This window comes from Hydra viridissima, unplaced genomic scaffold (assembly GCF_058129835.1).
Source record: "Hydra viridissima isolate aposymbiotic clone 2 unplaced genomic scaffold, HvirCarnegie_v1 scaffold_11, whole genome shotgun sequence".
NCBI lineage: Eukaryota > Metazoa > Cnidaria > Hydrozoa > Anthoathecata > Hydridae > Hydra > Hydra viridissima.
The window spans coordinates 8,799,126-8,817,500 of record NW_028324310.1 but is presented as its reverse complement, the minus strand read 5'-3'; the positions used below and the strand labels follow the sequence as shown (position 1 = coordinate 8,817,500).

Here is an 18,375-nt window from a genome sequence, read left to right as displayed (position 1 = left end):
CGTTTGTCGAATTCTAATCGTTTGTCGAATTCTAATCGTTTGTCGAATTCTAATCGTTTGTCGAATTCTAATCGTTTGTCGAATTCTAATCGATTGTCGGATTCTAATCGTTTGGCGAATTCTAATCGTTTGGCGAATTCTAATCGTTTGTCGAATCTTTGCAACAACTCTGCATAGTTTTCCAGTTTGATAAAAAGCAAGATTCTAGAATGCCGGGAAATGTTTAATGGGAAGGCTCCTAAACCATCCAGAATGTTTTAAAGCTTCATCATTAAACCGGAACACAAAAGCTTATCAAAGTTTTTACGAACAACTTCTCCATCTGCTATAATAAGAGGCGTTAAGTATCGCATTTTGTACTTTTTTTAGAGATGGCACAATTTTGATCTCATTTGATATCAATTTTGTTAAATATAGTCTTCATGTCAATGACAAAGGGTATTTGTTAAATTTTTACTTATAGATATATTATTGACGAACTAAAATTTGTATTAGAAAATTATATCTGTATTCACAAAGTAACTTGATCATGTGAGAATATTTTCTCCATGTAAGGTGCCAATGATATCTCAGTTTCCTAAAATGGGGATGCATCCCATCTTAAGATAAATTGTATAATGTAAGCAAATTGCCTCTATATGTTCCAGTTTATATCTCATTTTTAAGTCTTAAAAACAATCAGATCGTGCTCAAAAGATCACACTTTTAACTGAAACACCTTACAGCCACTTTAAGACAAAAATTGAAGCTGGAAACAAAGATGAAATGCAGCAAACAAATTGAAAGTGAGTAAAAATAAAAAAATAAGCAGAAAATTCCAATCAATAAAAGTGCTTGAACTGAAACAAATGAACTGAAAGCGAATTCAAATGTTAAAAAATGATAATGACAACCAGATGAGCAAGTTAGGTTTTATATTTGAATTTGGTCAATATTTTACACTACTAGGAGTTCAATCAATATTATCGAGGAAAAGGTTCCATTCCTAGTGGAGTTTGGTGTTTGCTAAAGTGAAATACGCCTCATCCACGAGGACATACAATTTTCCTTGAAATATTTAATACACTTTATTGCGAATAAAGTAAATATAAGAGAATATTATTGTTATCTCATCGATGTGTTACGAGAAAACTACATAGTGGAATATTCTTCTTTTTACGGACTAATCTCCCTTGTCAACGTTTTGAACACATATGTAGGGAGAAGACAAGTCATATTTCAGCGGAAGAGTTTTTTAGGGTTGTTAATTTCCTAAATGACAAATCCTTGTTGAATTAAAAATTTCCTTGAACTCTAAGGAAAGGGAGATATTGTAGCATTCAACTCTAAAGTACCACGTTATCCGGCTTTTTCCAAAACTACATTAAATCATGATTAAAACTTGACCGCTAAAACAATACCCTCCCTTAAACATAACCTACACTGTGCTGTTTTACCACTCTTGCATCAAAACCAGTGTTTTGTTGATATTGAATAATTCCTACAAGCATTTATAAAACCTCATTTCTTTTTAATCTGTCATAAATTGATCCATTTTCTTATTCTTCTTTCATCTTGAGCATTTTCTTTCCATTTTTAAGCTGGCTTTTAGCTGGCCGGTTACATGGTCGAAAGTTAACGGCTTATTGGTTAAAAGTTTTGAGGAAAATGTACATTTTGGCATTTTTATTCATCATTTTTATACTAGTAACTAGGCAAAAGCATCTTTTTTACCGGCGCTACTACTATATTTTTGGCCAAATTTTAATTGGCAATTATGAACAATAAAAAATTTTATACTTCATTTTTCGAAATTTATTTCTAACTTTTCATGGACAAGCTCTTTCGGCTAAAAATTGTAGCTTTTAATAAAAATTGAAATTAACTTTCCAAACTTTAAATGAAAGATTTCTGTCATTAATTAATGACCTTCGTAGTTTGCGAAAGCTCATTGCTAATCTAATAGCCATTAACTTTGCAGTTAACTTATTTTTTAACCACCTACTTTGGGTTTGAGTTATAAGTTAGCAATGTTCCAAAACTCGAATACTATGAACACAATGAGCACTCTAAAGATAACTTAGTAGTTAGAAAGCAATATATAAACAGCCGAAATTTTAACTTCTCCGAGTTAACATTTAATGCAAATGTTTTTAAACATTTATTTGTTTTTACTTCTTTGTTTTTTATTGTCTTTTTTTTTTTAATATAATTTTTTAAATTCAATAAATCTGATTAAATTTATACACTTTTCCTAGGGCCTACAAATGCTGCAAAAAATCCTTGCTTTTAACAATAAAAGTAAAAATATATCGTTGTAATATAAACTCTTCATTTTTGTGTTTATTTTGAAGCAAACCACGAAAGTCTCCTCTTAGCAACATTCTATTCAAAACTCAAGCAAGAAAGAAAAATATTGAAAGAAAAGAGATATTTTCTATCTACGCTATTGGCATTTAGAATTATACCATTGTAATTTATAATTGGGCAATCTTTATACTTCTTTATATAATTATTCTCCAATCAAAATAGTTATAAAAAAAAATGCAAATTCCTCCTAATCAATTTAAATTAACATCTCCACAATCAATACTTTTTAAAACTGATCTAGTGATCACTTGATGAAGATTGAAATAAATGATTTTATAGTCACATACTCACTTTTTAACAATTATTCTCAAATTTTTATTTACATTTTTATTAAATTATTTTCTCTTTCTTAATTTTATTTCTCTTTCTTTATTTACATCTCTCTTTCTTAGTGACAGCTGGTTTTCGATGCTTTATTTTAGTCGAATACAAAGTTTTCGAATTGAACAGAGCCCAAACCCTTTTTCTAACCGTAATATTATCTCATTAAGGAACAAAACATGTTAGAGACGAACAAAAAATTAGAATCAATTAGGTTAACCATTAACCAACTTTCATAAAAAAAAAAAAAAAAAAGTCATGCATTGATATAAATATTTAGTTATAGATATCAAGAACTTTTTCAACTTCTGCTCTGCACATTGGACAACGGCACTTTTTGCGGAATAAACTTATTGCACAGGACTTGCAGAAGCCAGCGTGACCACAAGGTACAAGGCAAATCTGGTCTTTTTGGTTTACCATACAGATGATACAGTCATCTTGAAGTACAGATGGTACAGTCGTCTTGAAGTCATTTTCTGAAAGAAAAATATTCGAAAATTAAAAAACAACATTAAGATTAATGCTGAAGTAAATTTAAAAAATTTATATCATTTTTGAGGCATAAAGTTAATTTCAATGTGCAGGCAACGTTAAACTCATGAAAACTGAGTTACTTAAATAAAAATTTATGTAAAATTAATGAGCAATACGCAATGTATTATTGCATTTAAAAGGGCCTCAAGATCTACAACTTAATAGAATAGATTTACAGTTTTGCATTCAACGTTGTTTGTCAAATATCATTGCATTTTTTTAAAATTTTAACAAGAAAATAAATGAAGAAAACTTATACAACTTTAATTCTAATTATTAATTTGCAAAAGTGAATTGAGTTTTTTTTATGATAAATTTAATGTAAATTTAACAACTTGATGATTAAAAAAAAAAGTCACAGTAAAAATGATTGAAAATAATTTCTATTAAGCAACGTTAAATAACAGTATTTCATTTGCAAATCGGTTTAAATATTTCAAGTACAAAATTTCATTGGTTAAAATTCAATTGTGAAAAAAAAACTTAAGTTTTGATAAAAATTTTATTTTATAATAAAACAAATTTAATATTTTGGTCATTAAACTCTTTAAAGAAATTTAAAAAAGAAAAAAAAAAATATAATTATTATTTTATCTTGTTCTGCAAAGTTCAATTCGATACAAATACGCGAAAGACGGCAATTCTGTTACTAGAAATCCATCTTTAATGTTGCAGTTTAACGTATCACCAGCTTTAAATGCTGTGATGGTTCTTTATGAATAAAGATTTACCTTTTTTTTATTTCCATTTTATTCTTTTAAACTTAAGGGTATGTTTTTCATAAATTAAGAAGTATTTGAGACGTATTGAAAGAGAACATTATTCTTTTCTTCTTTTAGAAATTTTTATAACTTCACCAATTAGTAAAGTTATGAGCTTTTGTGAAACGGTGTTCTAGGACACTTTCATTTCCATCAAAGTTTCCTCCAGCCATTTCATTAATTTCTTAAGAGCCATTTTCTGTAAGAGTCAGTCAAGGCTCAATGATGACCTTCTTCAAAACTGGTATTTTTTTAATATGTATTTAATATTTATACTTAAAATATATTTTCAGTATTTTTGAATATTGCAAAAAACTTAGTCAAACTTTGAAGCTCAATATTTTGAGAGCCAATAAATATTTTGTGAAAAACTTTTTGAAAATTTTTCACAAAATTTTTAATGGTTCACAAGGTGTTGAGCTTCAAAGTTTGACTAAGTGTTTTGCAATATTCACTAAATGGTATTAAATGCATTTTTAAACTTAATAATTGAACAAAGCCATTACTTTCCTAAAGGCATTTCATCCAATTATTAGTTAGTTGAGACCTAAAAATTGATAAAGCTTATGTGGTAAACATTTGGCTTCTTTAAATATCATACTTCGAAAGTACGGAAAAATAGATTTGGGTGGCCTTGCGTTCGGTTTCCTATGAATTTATTAAATTTAATTATTATAAATCTTCATCTAGTAAAGTAACTTAAAAAAATCAAAAACTGCCCATGAGGAACTAAGGGTTTAGTCTCAAAATCCATCACAAAAACGAATATCTGGTCATTTGGCGCATTGAATTTGGCGCATTATTTGTAACCTGATAATGGTTAAGGCCCTGGGTTTTTAAATAATGAAACAATAGCTTTGTTCCTTTAACTAACAGATAGAAAGGTAATGCTTGTGGAATTATTTAAAAATCATGCATGGTATTTTATAGTAAATTTCTCCTTATATAGCTTAAATTTAATTATAAATCTTAAAAAGAATGGTAAATTGTTGTAGCTTATTTGTTCTTAAGTTTATTGGTTTCTTCAAAATTGTTTGTTTCAAAGAAGTAATTAATATGTTGACTTATTGGAGTCGGAGGACATATTTGCATAAGACGTCGTTGTTAAAATACGTCATGCTGTCTTTCTGGTAAGGCAAACGATTTCAATTTTTTCCAAAAGTTACTCATTTCATGACGTCAAAAACAGTAACGACTTCAGTTACCTAAAAATATTTATTAGGTAAATTTGAATTATAAAGCTTAAATATTCTGACAAAAACTAGTTAAAGTAATTTTTTAAAAAAATCAACAAATAAATAGTGTTGAAAAATATTATTTCTATCAAAAATAAATATTTAAATTTTAATATTGTTAATGTTGAAGCTTTGAAGTTGCTTTCATTTTTTCAATAAAAACCTTATCTAAAAAAGAAGATTCTTCCGGTCTTTTGGCTGTTCTGTCAGCATTTGCTTCTCTAACTCACTTTAATGCTACACTAGATTTTATAAAATTCAATACAACTTGCCTACAGGCAATAATATAGTATCTTTAAACCATAGTTCTTTTTGTTTCTTTTTTTTTTCTCTGTAAGTTTCCTTCGCTGTAAATATTTGTGAATGGAACAAGCAGTTTCAACAGAGGGTTCAATTGAAAGGTTGATTTTTTTTTTTGCAGAGTTTGATTCAACTGAATAATTAGCATAATAACAGTTATGATTACTTACTACTTCTGGCTCATCTTGGAAAATTGTAATTATTTACTACTTCTGAAATTATGACTATTTACTACTTCGATAGAACTGACTTCTTCGTTAGAAGAGTAAGTGAGGTATTGCATGAAACAGCTTGATCACAATCACAATACAATTGTTAAATAAACATGCTCTTTTAAAGCATCATCTTCTTTTAAAAAAAAACGTCTCTGTGCGTACTCATTCCTTTCTTCCTAAAGTAGTCCTTCTAGTCCTCTAAAAACTCCACAGGTAATTATTTTTGTGCATAATCTTTTAGCCAAAACGCGGTTTTATCATCTTGTTGTTTATCATTACTGGTATTTTTCTGTTGCGTATTTCTTAATACGTGTTTCATGTAATCTTTAATGCTGCTTATTGATACCTTAACATCATATAATAAATCATTAACAAGTGCTTCCAGATTTTTGAAAAAATACCAATCTGCTTTCAGATTAAAGTGGTAAAACCTAATTTTAGAATTTACAAGTAACAAAGTTCCAACTTTTAATACTGGTTTTTACAAAAATTAGATAATATTTGCATACCTTTAAGTTTGTAAGATGTGTTTGCATACTTTCGTTGAGTTGAGCTGCTTTAAACATTTCATCAACATTAGGAATAAGTTCCACAACAATTCCATTCAAAATATTTTAGAAGAAATATTTTTTCCAGCCATTTTAAACTTATATTCCAGCCAATTCCAATTTCAAGAGTCAAGCATTGTTTCGTTTACAAAATTGATTTTTTTTTGCCAAAATAAAATAGACTTTATGAAAATCACACTTAAGAAACATGATCAGAGTGCAATGGGAACATAATACAAAAAACAAAATTTAGTAAAAAAAATAAGATTATTTTTTTTATGCATTTGCTAATCTTTTTTTACTAACACCATTAGCCATAGTTACTTTCTATAAATACCCAATTTTTAAAACGAACTTATTCTGAAAACCAGGAGTTTAGCAATTATGATGTCACAAAATTGTCCCAAATGAATAAAGTTTCGTTTTTGAGTTGGGTTTTGAGACTCAGCCCTTTCATTCTTGGGTTTTTTTGTATTTATTAATAATACACTAGTAGTATTAAAGAATACAAAAATTATGTTGAAAAAATATGTAAAAAAACCTTTTTACCTTTAGTTTGCAAAAATAAATATGCTTCCGATATGTTATTTTTGCAAACTAAAGGTAAAAAAGGTTTCATTTTTTAAAATTATCCAGATTAAAAAAAGAAAATTCATGGCTATCCTAACTAAGTTTAACTTATAATAATGTCTTTATTTACTTGTGTAAAGGGGTTAGGGGTGGAGAACTTTTTATGAATAGTGCAGTGTTGGTGTTTAGGCGGTTATTTTTGGGAGAAGTTGTTGGTTTAGCGCAGAGATGTTGCTTAGTCTTTGGGGAATGTGCTAGCTTTATTTTGGTTTTGGATTGGGTGTAAGTTGCCATTAGTGTTGTTTGTGTGTAAATGTGGATCGTGTATGGTTCGTGTAACGGTAGACACCTAGACTTCTATCACTTTAGACCTACGCAAAACTTAAAAAAAAATCATAATAAAATTAACAGCGGTATGATGATTCCTCAATCAAAATGAGAATTACTAACCATCTTTCTAGTGTTACTTGATAAATACTCTCCAATATTTATCTCGTGAATACATTCTTTTAATATTTTCACATACAGATAATATTATGCAATCAAAAGTCACTCAAAAATATTCTCTTACCACTTATGGGCTCATGACAAAAGCGTCTTTTTACATGAACTTTTTACGTCACTTTAAAATCTTCTTTTTCTCTAAGAAAATAACCCTTTACTTTTTTATCTTTACCTTTTCTTTAAAAATCTCTTTTCTTTATTTTCCAAAAAACCTCTTTTTAAAAATCTTTCAAAAATCTTTCATTAATCTTTCATAAAATCTTCTCAAATCCTACTCTAGAAGATTTTCTCAACCATCCTTTTTATACATGTCGGAAAATGTTTCTTAAATCAAGTGTTGCTTTAGCATGAACAATGAATTTTATTTTCAAGTTTGTTTGCATTTTTTTATTTCGACCTCTTAGCCATAGCTCTCTGAAACAGGTTTTACCAGCCATCTTTTGATTAGGGTTTGTCTCTGGTCTCGGCTTGTTAGAATTAGAGTTAGGGTTAGGGTTCAAAAAAAATAAAATAATAACAGAGTTGTCGCACGCCTTACTAATTGAACTATTACCATTTATTAGTGTAGTTTAGTGTAGGTAAAACTGAATTTTTAGGCGTTACTGAGAAAACAGTTCTTAACTTTAATAGTGTGACTGATTTGTTTTTCATGCAATTGTAGTTGTTAGTTCATCAGCTGATTCAGCTGTATCTCACTTTTCTTCAATTGAACCTGTTTTAACCTACTTAAAAGGTTACTTTCTGCGCCAACTTTCGCCATCACGTTTCGAAATGTAGCGCAATTGTTGAAAATTTAGATTGGAGCGCTTTAAAAATTTTAAGATTGCCTAGCGGATTAATGTTTTATATTTCTAATTTAATTAGACTAACACTTTAACTAATATGTATCGCAATTATTATTATTATTTTTTTGTCAAATTCTTCTTATATCAATATTTCCAACATTTTACACAAGTTATCAAAACACTTTTCCTCTAATTGTTAAGAAAACGGGATCAGACAAAAGAAAACATGCTAAAGAGTAAAGCCTTGGAGAATCCGCACAGTGGTTTTAGAAATTCAAAAGGTAAAAGCGGTTCTAACTACGTTTCAATTTCAAAAACAATCTTTAAAAGATTTTAAAAGAAACAAACCTCTGTCAGAATCTGAGTTTGAATCTTCCTTAACAGAGTACATCTCTCGGAGATTCTTAAGTGCGCTTCTGACAGACACTGACCTCCAGCCATTGGGAATGTCACTTGCCTCTTTTCTATGAAAATATAATTTAATTAAAAATTTATTGCAAGAAAAGTGGTGGCTATTGAAATTTTATTAGTAATATTAAATAAAAAATATAGTATCTAATGTCATACCATCAAAGTGGGGTACTTAGACATCAGAAAACATGGATCTAACTGGAGTAAATATTTTTAATGAGCTTTGTTGTTATTGCTTTACCTATATTTTTGTTTCAGAAAATGGTCAAGTTTTATGTTTGTTAAAAGTTTGTCATTACATTTTCATACTTCTTTTATTGAAATAAGGGGGCTAACATGGTGCACTAGTAGGATTCAAAATAATATAATGATTTCTGATGATTCACTTGACCATTTCAGAAAAAGTAAAACTATTTTTAGAAATGATACTTGTATCAACATTCTTGAAGATATCTTCAGTATTAGAAAACAAGATACAGCTCGAAATAAATGCAAGAAAAGAACGTCAAAAACAGAGTAAATTAATTTGTTGAACCAAGAAGTAGTGCAACTGTTGGTAACTTCAGAGGGAGAAAATCTTTAATAAATGATTCATATGTTCAACAAAGTTTTCTTCATATTCCAGTGACCGACATTACCTCACCAAAATTTCTATTGATAAAAAAGGTGTTACTGAGCAAAGCTTTTTGAACAGCTTATTTTCATCACGTAATGAAATTTTAAAAAAATTTTGTTAATTGTAACTTTTTTTATCGTTCATTAATTACAATTTTTGCTGATTCCATAATTATTATCATTTTTTTGGCGTCATTGACCATACAAAGTTTTCGCTCATAAGCCAACTAAATTCATCCTTCGTTGTATATTTATTTTTTATCATAATATTGTAAGATTATTAAACATAGTTATCAACGTTATTATGTTAGTGATAATCACAAAAAGGTAATCGACCCCCATTAATGGAACAGCCGCCTGGAGTTTTAATTGTTTTTAGACAGCGTCTACTAGGTTCATCTTCAGCCTTAATAATCCTTCATGTTTAACTAGGATTCGAAAAGTAATTTGCGGAGGACACGGCACTGTGTGGAATCAGGTGGTCAAAAGTAAAAAAGTCAAATTTTAAATTTCTTTATTTGATTATGGAGTTTTGTTAAGGAAACATTGGATAAGGAAAAAAAATATGAATCTTTTAAGTTATACCATTTGGAGATATTGAGTAAAGTCAAAGATTTCGTAAATAAAAAAAATCTTAAATCTTTTTTTACAATTTATTTACAACTGCTTTTCTAAAAAAAAAGGCTTTTTTTAAAAAGCATTTGTACGGTAAAGAATAAAACTTTCCTCAAATATCTAAATATGTTAGAAAAACAATTAAACTAAATCTTTAACAACCAAATTCAAAAAATACTATCTTTTTAGTAGACCTTTTGTATTCCCTTGTTAAACGGAAATATATCTTAAAGTTCATCTTGGTTCCACATTTAAAAGTTTGTTTACGATAGTTTAATTAAAATATACAACAACCATATCTATGGCATGTTTACTAACTGCAGCCAAAGATTGAGTTTTACATTTTTTCACTATTTCAAGATATTTACGTTTTAAAATAACACTCCAAAAGTTGCAATGCAACATTTTAATCGAGATATTGTATATTTCTAATCTAAGGTTCAAAAATGTCAAATGATGTATGTTTTTAAGGAAAGCCTTATGGTCACCATTTGGGTTTATTAGTGCCAGGTACAAACATGCCGTGTGATGGATATATCTTAAGAAATCTTATAATCTAAATGCACAAGTAGAAAAGCTTTCGTTTTCTCTATTGCTTTTTTCTATTCCACCAAGTTAACAATTAACATTACAAGCTTACCGCCTTAATAAGTCAATGTAAAAAGAAGATTCATATTTAAGGTATAATTGGCTGTATTGACACTCATTTTAACGTTTTGTGTACAAACGTTAATCGAGCTTCCAACTATCTGAAATCGAAAGAAGTTTTCCAAGATAATCAGGAAGTAGTACTATATAGTAGAATAAAAAGTATTTAAGCCATTTATTTACGATATTGGAAGGAGTATTATATTATAATGACTAGACTCAAGTTAAAACATGAAAAAAAAAAAATTGAATTGTTGTATTTAAATTGCAGTACAGAAGAGTTAGCATCATCTGATTACCTTGGACCATCAATATAAGCATCTAAACGTAGACAACCGAAAATTTTTTTTTTTTTTGGTTTAAGTGAATGCCGGATTATTGCAGACAAAGACGGTAATTCAAGCATCGATTCAGTGAAAAAAATCTTATTGATACTAAAGAGTAAAGCATGCAATTGCAAAAAGTTCATATTGGCAAAACTTATTTCTTACATAGCAAAAGATTAACAAGATTCTTGCCATATTAACATAAATTTAACACAGGAAGAAAAACTAATGGTACCGGAGAAAGCTTTAGAGTTATTTTTATAGAAACTGATATGATCGTATTAGAACAAGAAAAAACTCATAACAAAGGAAATAAACGGTTTCCTTGTTACAACACTATTCAAAAGCTAAAAGGTGATGTGCTCCAAGATAAAGGCATTGAAGTAAGCAAATCAAGAGTTAAAGTCAAACTTCAAAGTTAATATAGAATAATATAATATAGTAAATAATATAATATAGTAAATATATAGAATAATATAATATAGTAAATAAGACTTTCCGCGTAGAGAATTGTGAAAGTTAATCAACCAAAAATATTTAGTATTTAGATACCGAAAACAAAGACTTTAAAGAGCTCATACTTCTGAGCAGTAGGGGGCTTGATAGTTTTTCTGGACACTCCAAATATTATCAGCCATTTTCAAATTGCAGGGCAAATAGCTCAGACTTTTAACCACACCTACAACTACTTTTTGTTTGAATACGTTGAAAAACGATACAAACATTATTCTGTAGTCAAACTTTATGAGCAAGGTTGTGGTTTTGTCGCCAACTTATCTTGGAGTTCATCAAAGAATGCAGGGATGTGATTTTGTAAACCAAAGTTGATGTAGAAAAAGAAATAGGTGGTTCACTAATCAAGGTCGACCTTCCAAATGGAAAAATTTTGTAATTAATTTTGCTTTTGTGACGTCATTTATAGATAGGAAAATACATCGCAAACACAAAATCTATGTGAACTCGTCGAAAACTAATCCAATATTAACAATGGACAAATACGAATTCAATATAGGATTGAAAGCAAATCCGGAATAGTTGTGCTATTTATGTATTTTTCCTCTTCATGCAAGGATGATACTAGAACAAAAAGTTCTATAGTTTTTCTATAAAACTATTTCATTTCTATAGGAGTTTTATAAAAATAATTGAGTTCTATAAAATTTCTATAGACAAATTTCTTAAAATAATTTCTTAAACAAATTTCTTTAAATTTCTATAGACTTCAAGAAATTTTCTTGAAAACATTTGTCTTGAGAAAATAACGTCTATTGAATTTTATATTTGACGTCTATTGAATTTTATAATGTTACACACACATATATATATATATATATATATATATATGATTTGAATGTTGACATCTTGTATAAGAGTGTATGTTATGTTAATAAAAAACATCAAATAATACGAATTCTCTAAATACAAATATTAATTTATGATGAAATTTTCGCTGGATTATGGTTACCAGCATCATCAGCTCGATAAATTATATCATTTATCGAGCTGATGATGCTGGTAACCATAATCCAGCGAAAATTTCATCATAAATTAATATTTGTATTTAGAGAATTCGTATTATTTGATGTTTTTTATTAACATATATATATATATATATATATATATATATATATATATATATATATATATATATATATATATATATATATATATAAGAGGTGTGCGAAACTCGAAGTTTCGAGTTCAAGTTCGAGTTAATTCACTAATCGAACTCAAATCGAATGTGTTTTTTGTTAATCGAAAATAATTTGAATTTCCAACCTAAAGTTTTATATTTAAAAAGTTGCTGTAAAATAATATTAAAACGCTTCAAAATGGAGGACGAAAGAATAAGGAGCGTTATTTGAAACTATTTTGATAGGCGTAAAACTAACGATATTATTTTTAATTTCTGTAAAATTTTAAAATGCAGTCAAAAAATATCTACTTCATCTACAACTGGGTTATTTACTCATCTGAGAAGTTATCATAAGAAAGAATCAGCAGAGTGTGATAAAAAGAAACAAAAAGCAAAAAGAATGAAAAAAGAAGAAAATAATGCTGGAGCACAGCTGTCAGTTAGTGTTACAGATCTATTGGTTATGAAAACAGCATGGACGTCTGATCACGAAAATGCTCAAGATATAACACAAGCTATTGGGCGCATGCTATCTTCCGATTACCTGCCATACTATTTTGTAGAAGGACAAGGTTTTCAAGCACTTATGAAATTGGTTGTTCCTCAGTATCATATTCCAAGCAGAACCACTTTTTCTTGCAGTATTGTGCCAACTTTGTATAAAAATTAGAAACGAGAAAAGATTGATCGCATTACTACTGAGTTTGTTGGCATGCCATTCTATTGCTTTTCCACAGATTATGGTCTTCTCGAGCACTGGATTCCTATTTATCATTTTGTTTGATATATTTAACTGCTGATTTTCAAATGCTATCATTTAAACTGGAGAATAAACCATTTGTGGCTGTGTCACATACGGGCTAAGCAATATTAGAAAATCTTGTGAAGTCAATTTAAGATTGGTCGTTACCAAGAGCAGTACCAATATATGTTCTTCGAGACAATGGTAGTAATATGAGAGAAGCCATGAACATGTGCCAATACTTTATGGACTTACCTTGCTTTGCTTAAACGCTTCAATTATCAATTAATAATGCAGTATCCGAAATTAAAGCATGTTTAATATGATAGCGAAATGTAAAAAAATTGTCTCGCACTAGCATCACAGTATTCAATCATCTCAATTGCTGTATGCACAACAAAGGCAATTAAAAAGAGATGAACGTGGGCTCATAATGAGTGTACCAACGTGTTTTAATTCCCACTATTACATGGTTCAACGCCTTATGGAAGAGAAAGCGCCCTTAACAGCCGAAATCGCATTAACTGGTAAGGTGGAGAATCTCACTACGAACGAATGGAAACTCGCCGAGGATTATGTAAAGACTCCAACTCCTTTTGAACAGGTTAGCAGAGAGTTGTGTTGTGAAAGTTACCTAACGTTATCTATGAAAATACAAGCTCTGCATGGATTACACCAGAAATTGTAATATTTTATCAGTGATATTGCAAATAGAGGCTCTGGAATTTCACTGGCGCGGAGACTTGTGGCATCTTTAGAAAGAAGGTTTCCTTCTTTTGACGAGGTAACATAAACAATTATTTACATACTAAGACTCATTATATAAGTGTTTATTTCAGTGTTTTATCAATCTTTTGTCGACATTCACTGTAATTATTAATTACGCACTAATTTTTAATTTCCTATTTCCACATAGAGTTTTCTTTAACTTCAATTGCATTACGGACCATGGTCATACTAATCTAATATATTAATATCTAGTTATCTATATTCCTTAAACTATTTGACAGTTTCTGTAATACTTTATTTGGTTCAGCCAGATGCAGTTTGCACACTGGTAGATCCCAGATACAAGTCACTTTACTGCAAACAACCTGAAAATCAGGCAAAATAAAACTCGATTTTCTTGTCTTGCTAAGCTTGCTCAATCAGCTACTAGTGTCAATTCAGAGCGTCTGAACTCAACATCTGGGAACATCGTTTCCATTAAACGCTGCAGTCTTCAATCAGACCATGTAGAAGAACTTACCTTTCTTCATAAAAGTTTGTGGACTTTTAGCATTAGGATAAGTATGGTTTGTTGATGATGACATTTTAAAATGAATTGAATGTACACTTTCACTCGTTAGTTTAATAATCTCGAACTCGAACGCGAACTCGATCGAATTTTTGGTAATCTCGATCGAACTCGATCGAAGATAAAAAATCTAATCTCGCACAGCTCTAATATATATATACACTATCAACAGAAAGTTTGAGGCACTGAATTATTAGAAATAAGTGAATGAATAAACCTTTTCATGACTTACTTTTATTCTAATTGATATATTTAAAAACTAAATATTATAAAATATTTTTTTTATCAACAATTTCCATTTTTAACTTACGTTTTAGTTAAAAGGATGAAATCATAACCTGCCTCAAACTTTCTGTCGATAGTGTATATATGAAAATAAAAGTTTATTTAAATGATTATTTTAAACGACTTTAACTCTTTAGTTCACTCTTAAGGTGGTATACCCCCTTCAAAATTATCTTGGAAGTGAAATCTTATACTCAAAATTAAAATTAAGCCTATGAAAGATCTTATTAAATGAAATCGATTTATAAAATTACAGGTGGTTATGTTGTCATGACAATCACCTAAAATGGCGGATATAGGAAAATATGCACGTCGCACTGTCAAAAATATCTCAGATTCTAATAGAGTATTCAAAGTAAAACTTGGCCCAATGATAAAAAACAGTTTGATCTATGCAATCTGCCAAAAGTTTTTAAATCTGACTATTAGTTTCCATGTAGCACTACACGGATTATGAAGATTTTTAAATAAGCCAATTTTTAGTGCTGAAACAGCAATATCTCAAACCCTGAAATGTTTTATAATTAACTTTTGGCAGATTGCATACATCATATAAAAACACATCATTGCTGAAAATTTGGTTAAAAACTGATTACTAGAAAATCAAATAACTGTGACGGGAGATTGAAAAATAGAAGTTAGCAAAAAAACACTTTAAAAATTAAAAAAGAGAAAAAAATGCAGAAAAATATTTTTAAAATAAACAATGTCTGTAAATTTTAAAGCAAAATGTTTAAAAGCTACCAGCAGCATAAAGAGTTCCTTGTTTTTGCTTTTCCTTATCATTTTTGTTCTTTTTATTGCCCCTGATTGTTTTTCTACGCAACTTAACATCGGATTTATTTTTGTATGATGATTGATACAAGCGTATTTTATTTTCTTTATTGCAGCCATCTATCATAAATGTTCCTGGAATCATATTGAGTTTTTCATAAGTCATCACTGATGCTTTTCTTCCAATATTAAAGTTTGCAATAGCATCATATGTTGCAAATTTCAAATGTAACAATGAACAGAATTTAGTTTTCGGTACTCTTTCCCATATCATCATGTTAAGACTCTCATTTTGGTTCTGAGTTTTTCCATGCATACATTTTGCAAGTAATTCATTAGAGCTAAGTTCTTTATAAATTGGCTTTAGTAACTCAATAATATCACGTGGCAAACCAGGGCCAGGTTTATAGAGAGAAGGTTGATTGGGATGTTTTCGATCAACATTGTGCAGGCACCAACTTTTTTCACCGTTTGGACAATAGGTGTGATAATTATTTTCTTTTGAGGAAGCAACATGAAACAATGAAGCAAGTATAGCACTGCGCATTTCATGAACAGACTGATTTTTGGTTCTTACTGCAATTCCATAATAGTTTTGCAATCTGTCAATTGTTGCATCAGTAAGTCTTCCTTTACCACCTAGACACCTTTCCTTTTTCAATTTTCTTAATCGTGTGCCAACTCTTTTTTGCATATGACCAACACATTCTAATTTTGAAACTATTGTATCACCATACACTCTTTCAACAGATGAAAATGCCTTACTATCTCCGTCACCACAAAATTCAGTATAGCGAAGTTTATATTTTTCAATAGATCGTTCAAAAATTGATTTTGCTCCAGCGACCTCCATACCGGTGGATGGGCCAGTATAGTTGAGGTTACAAAAATGAGTATTTTTTAGCATTTTATATGCATCAGGGTCTGTATTTTTTTTCTTTAGAATTAAAAAACATTGTTTGCAATATTTGGATAATACTTCACAATCCAAAACTTTTCCTGTAATCATTGATATTGCAGTATAAACACCGTTGTATGAGGAAAAACCTCGACGTTGCCAAGTACCATCACAAGAAACACTGGTATTTATTAAATTGAATTCATCAGTAGTATGTTGGGATGCTTTTATAATTTCAAGTGCAGCATCAGACATGGTTTCTACTGCAATTGCTTCAACTTCAATAGCAATTTTTCGAACAATTTTAATGTAAGTGTTTTTAGTCATTGGCGGTGGAAGATCCATAAGATAACAGAATCTTTTAAGGCCAGTATGGCCTTGTCCACATGAACGCATTGCATAAACTGACCTTTGGTTAATATCAAAGGCTCTACAACTTCCAGAACCACACTTCTTGGATGTAAAAAATTCATGATTGAATCCACATTTACAAAATATAATCAATGAGCTGGAAAGTCCAATTTTTTTTTTTGCATTTTCAGCTAAATTAAGTCGACAAGTTTTACATTCTGGACAACATAACAACTGAACAACAATGGCTAATAAAGTGCTATCAATAATTCTGTATCCACATATGTTTTTTTTATTAGAACTTGCAAAAGTATTAATAGGGTTTACCTTCGAATTAGATACATTTATTGAGCTCTGTGAATCTGTTAGTAGAAGACTAGTATTTGCTGAATTTTTTTTATTTAAAGTATATTGATTTCCATGAAATCTTTTTTTCTTTTTGTAGTGAGTAGCAAATTTCACACGTTCTCTACCCATTAAAAGTATAAGGTTTAAATTATATAAACATAAACAGATACCTAGATATATATATAACTTTTAAGATGGCAATTCGTTTTAAAGAAACTTCTGGAAGAAATTTATGAGAAATCCAGTTATTGCTTTTAATCTTACAGATGTTTTGATTAATGGAAAATAGAAATAAATTATAAACTCATTTCAACAAGCTTTTTCTCAGTATCAAAAGTTATATTTGGGGAGAATTTCTTGGCCAAGTAAAAATTTAACCGTTGCTATGGAGGTTGTCAAGGGCGCTTTAAAAAGTAAGGTTTAGTAAAGTTTGTTTTCCTCAAGTTACATACTGAATTTTAAAAAATGGTTTTCAGAATATGATTCTATGATAAATTTTAGATTAAATAAAACAACAAAAATTTTTTTGAAAAATTTGATATTTCTGAGGGGTATACCACCTTAAAACATCATTTTTATGATTATTTACATCAATTTAGTTTTGAACTTTTTGAACTACTTCTTGCACCTACCGTCAACCGGGGCTACTTTACTCCTACGAGGGTTATTTTGAAAAGTTTTTGTAGTTCACCAGGGGCCAATGCTATAAACAATTCGAAGTTTTTTTCGAGAAAAAAAAATCTTTCGTAAAAACGCAATTTTTTAAGTAAATTATGTTTACGTGAAAAAATTCGAAAACACGAAGAATTTATCGCTGTTTGTATTTTTTTCGGCCATTGCTATAAAGCATAAAACGTATACGTCACAAAAATTCACGAACTTTTTTTATTCGTAATACATCATTGAAAACAACAATTTTTTTAAAATTTTTATTAAGTAGGCCTACTTAACAAATTTTATTAGTTATTATGTAGGCTGTGCTGTCTATTCTATTTTTATGAATATTTTTACATTTCTAGTATTTGGTGTTTAAAAAGACTGTGTAAAATTAAAGTAGGAACATGGATTTAATTTTTTTGGATGAAGACTTAGATTTCGAAGTTGCAGAAAATGAGAGGTTGGTGTTTAAAACATTACTTAAAAGTACTAAATTTTGCTATTTTTTTTAATGAGTTTTTATCTAACAAAATCAGAAATCATACTAAATAGGCGCAGAAATTATATTTTTGTTTTGTTTTTCAATATCATTTTAGTTTAATGGTCGCTTTTTTAACGAAGATGTTTCTGACAACGTTTTTCGAAAA

At 29.2% G+C, this 18,375-nt stretch overlaps 1 long non-coding RNA gene and 1 pseudogene across 3 annotated transcripts in view; one reads left to right on the top strand and one right to left on the bottom strand.

The window, feature by feature from the left end:
• Window positions 1-1,358, top strand: part of LOC149882036 (uncharacterized) — a 2,008-nt gene extending 650 nt beyond the window's left edge. For both annotated transcript variants that reach the window (XR_016444877.1, XR_016444878.1), the window contains exon 3: window positions 1-1,358. This exon is cut by the window's left edge and continues 95 nt beyond it. This is a non-coding gene — a long non-coding RNA (uncharacterized LOC149882036).
• A 1,524-nt stretch (window positions 1,359-2,882) lies between these two features.
• LOC145190882 (interferon-induced very large GTPase 1-like) overlaps window positions 2,883-18,375 on the bottom strand; it is a 36,578-nt pseudogene continuing 21,085 nt past the window's right edge. Inside the window, exons 12-14 of the transcript XR_016444758.1 lie at window positions 12,149-12,153; window positions 8,474-8,589; window positions 2,883-3,149 (exon numbers count right to left, since the gene is read on the bottom strand). The product of XR_016444758.1 is annotated as an interferon-induced very large GTPase 1-like (transcript). The remainder of the gene's footprint in view (window positions 3,150-8,473; window positions 8,590-12,148; window positions 12,154-18,375) is intronic.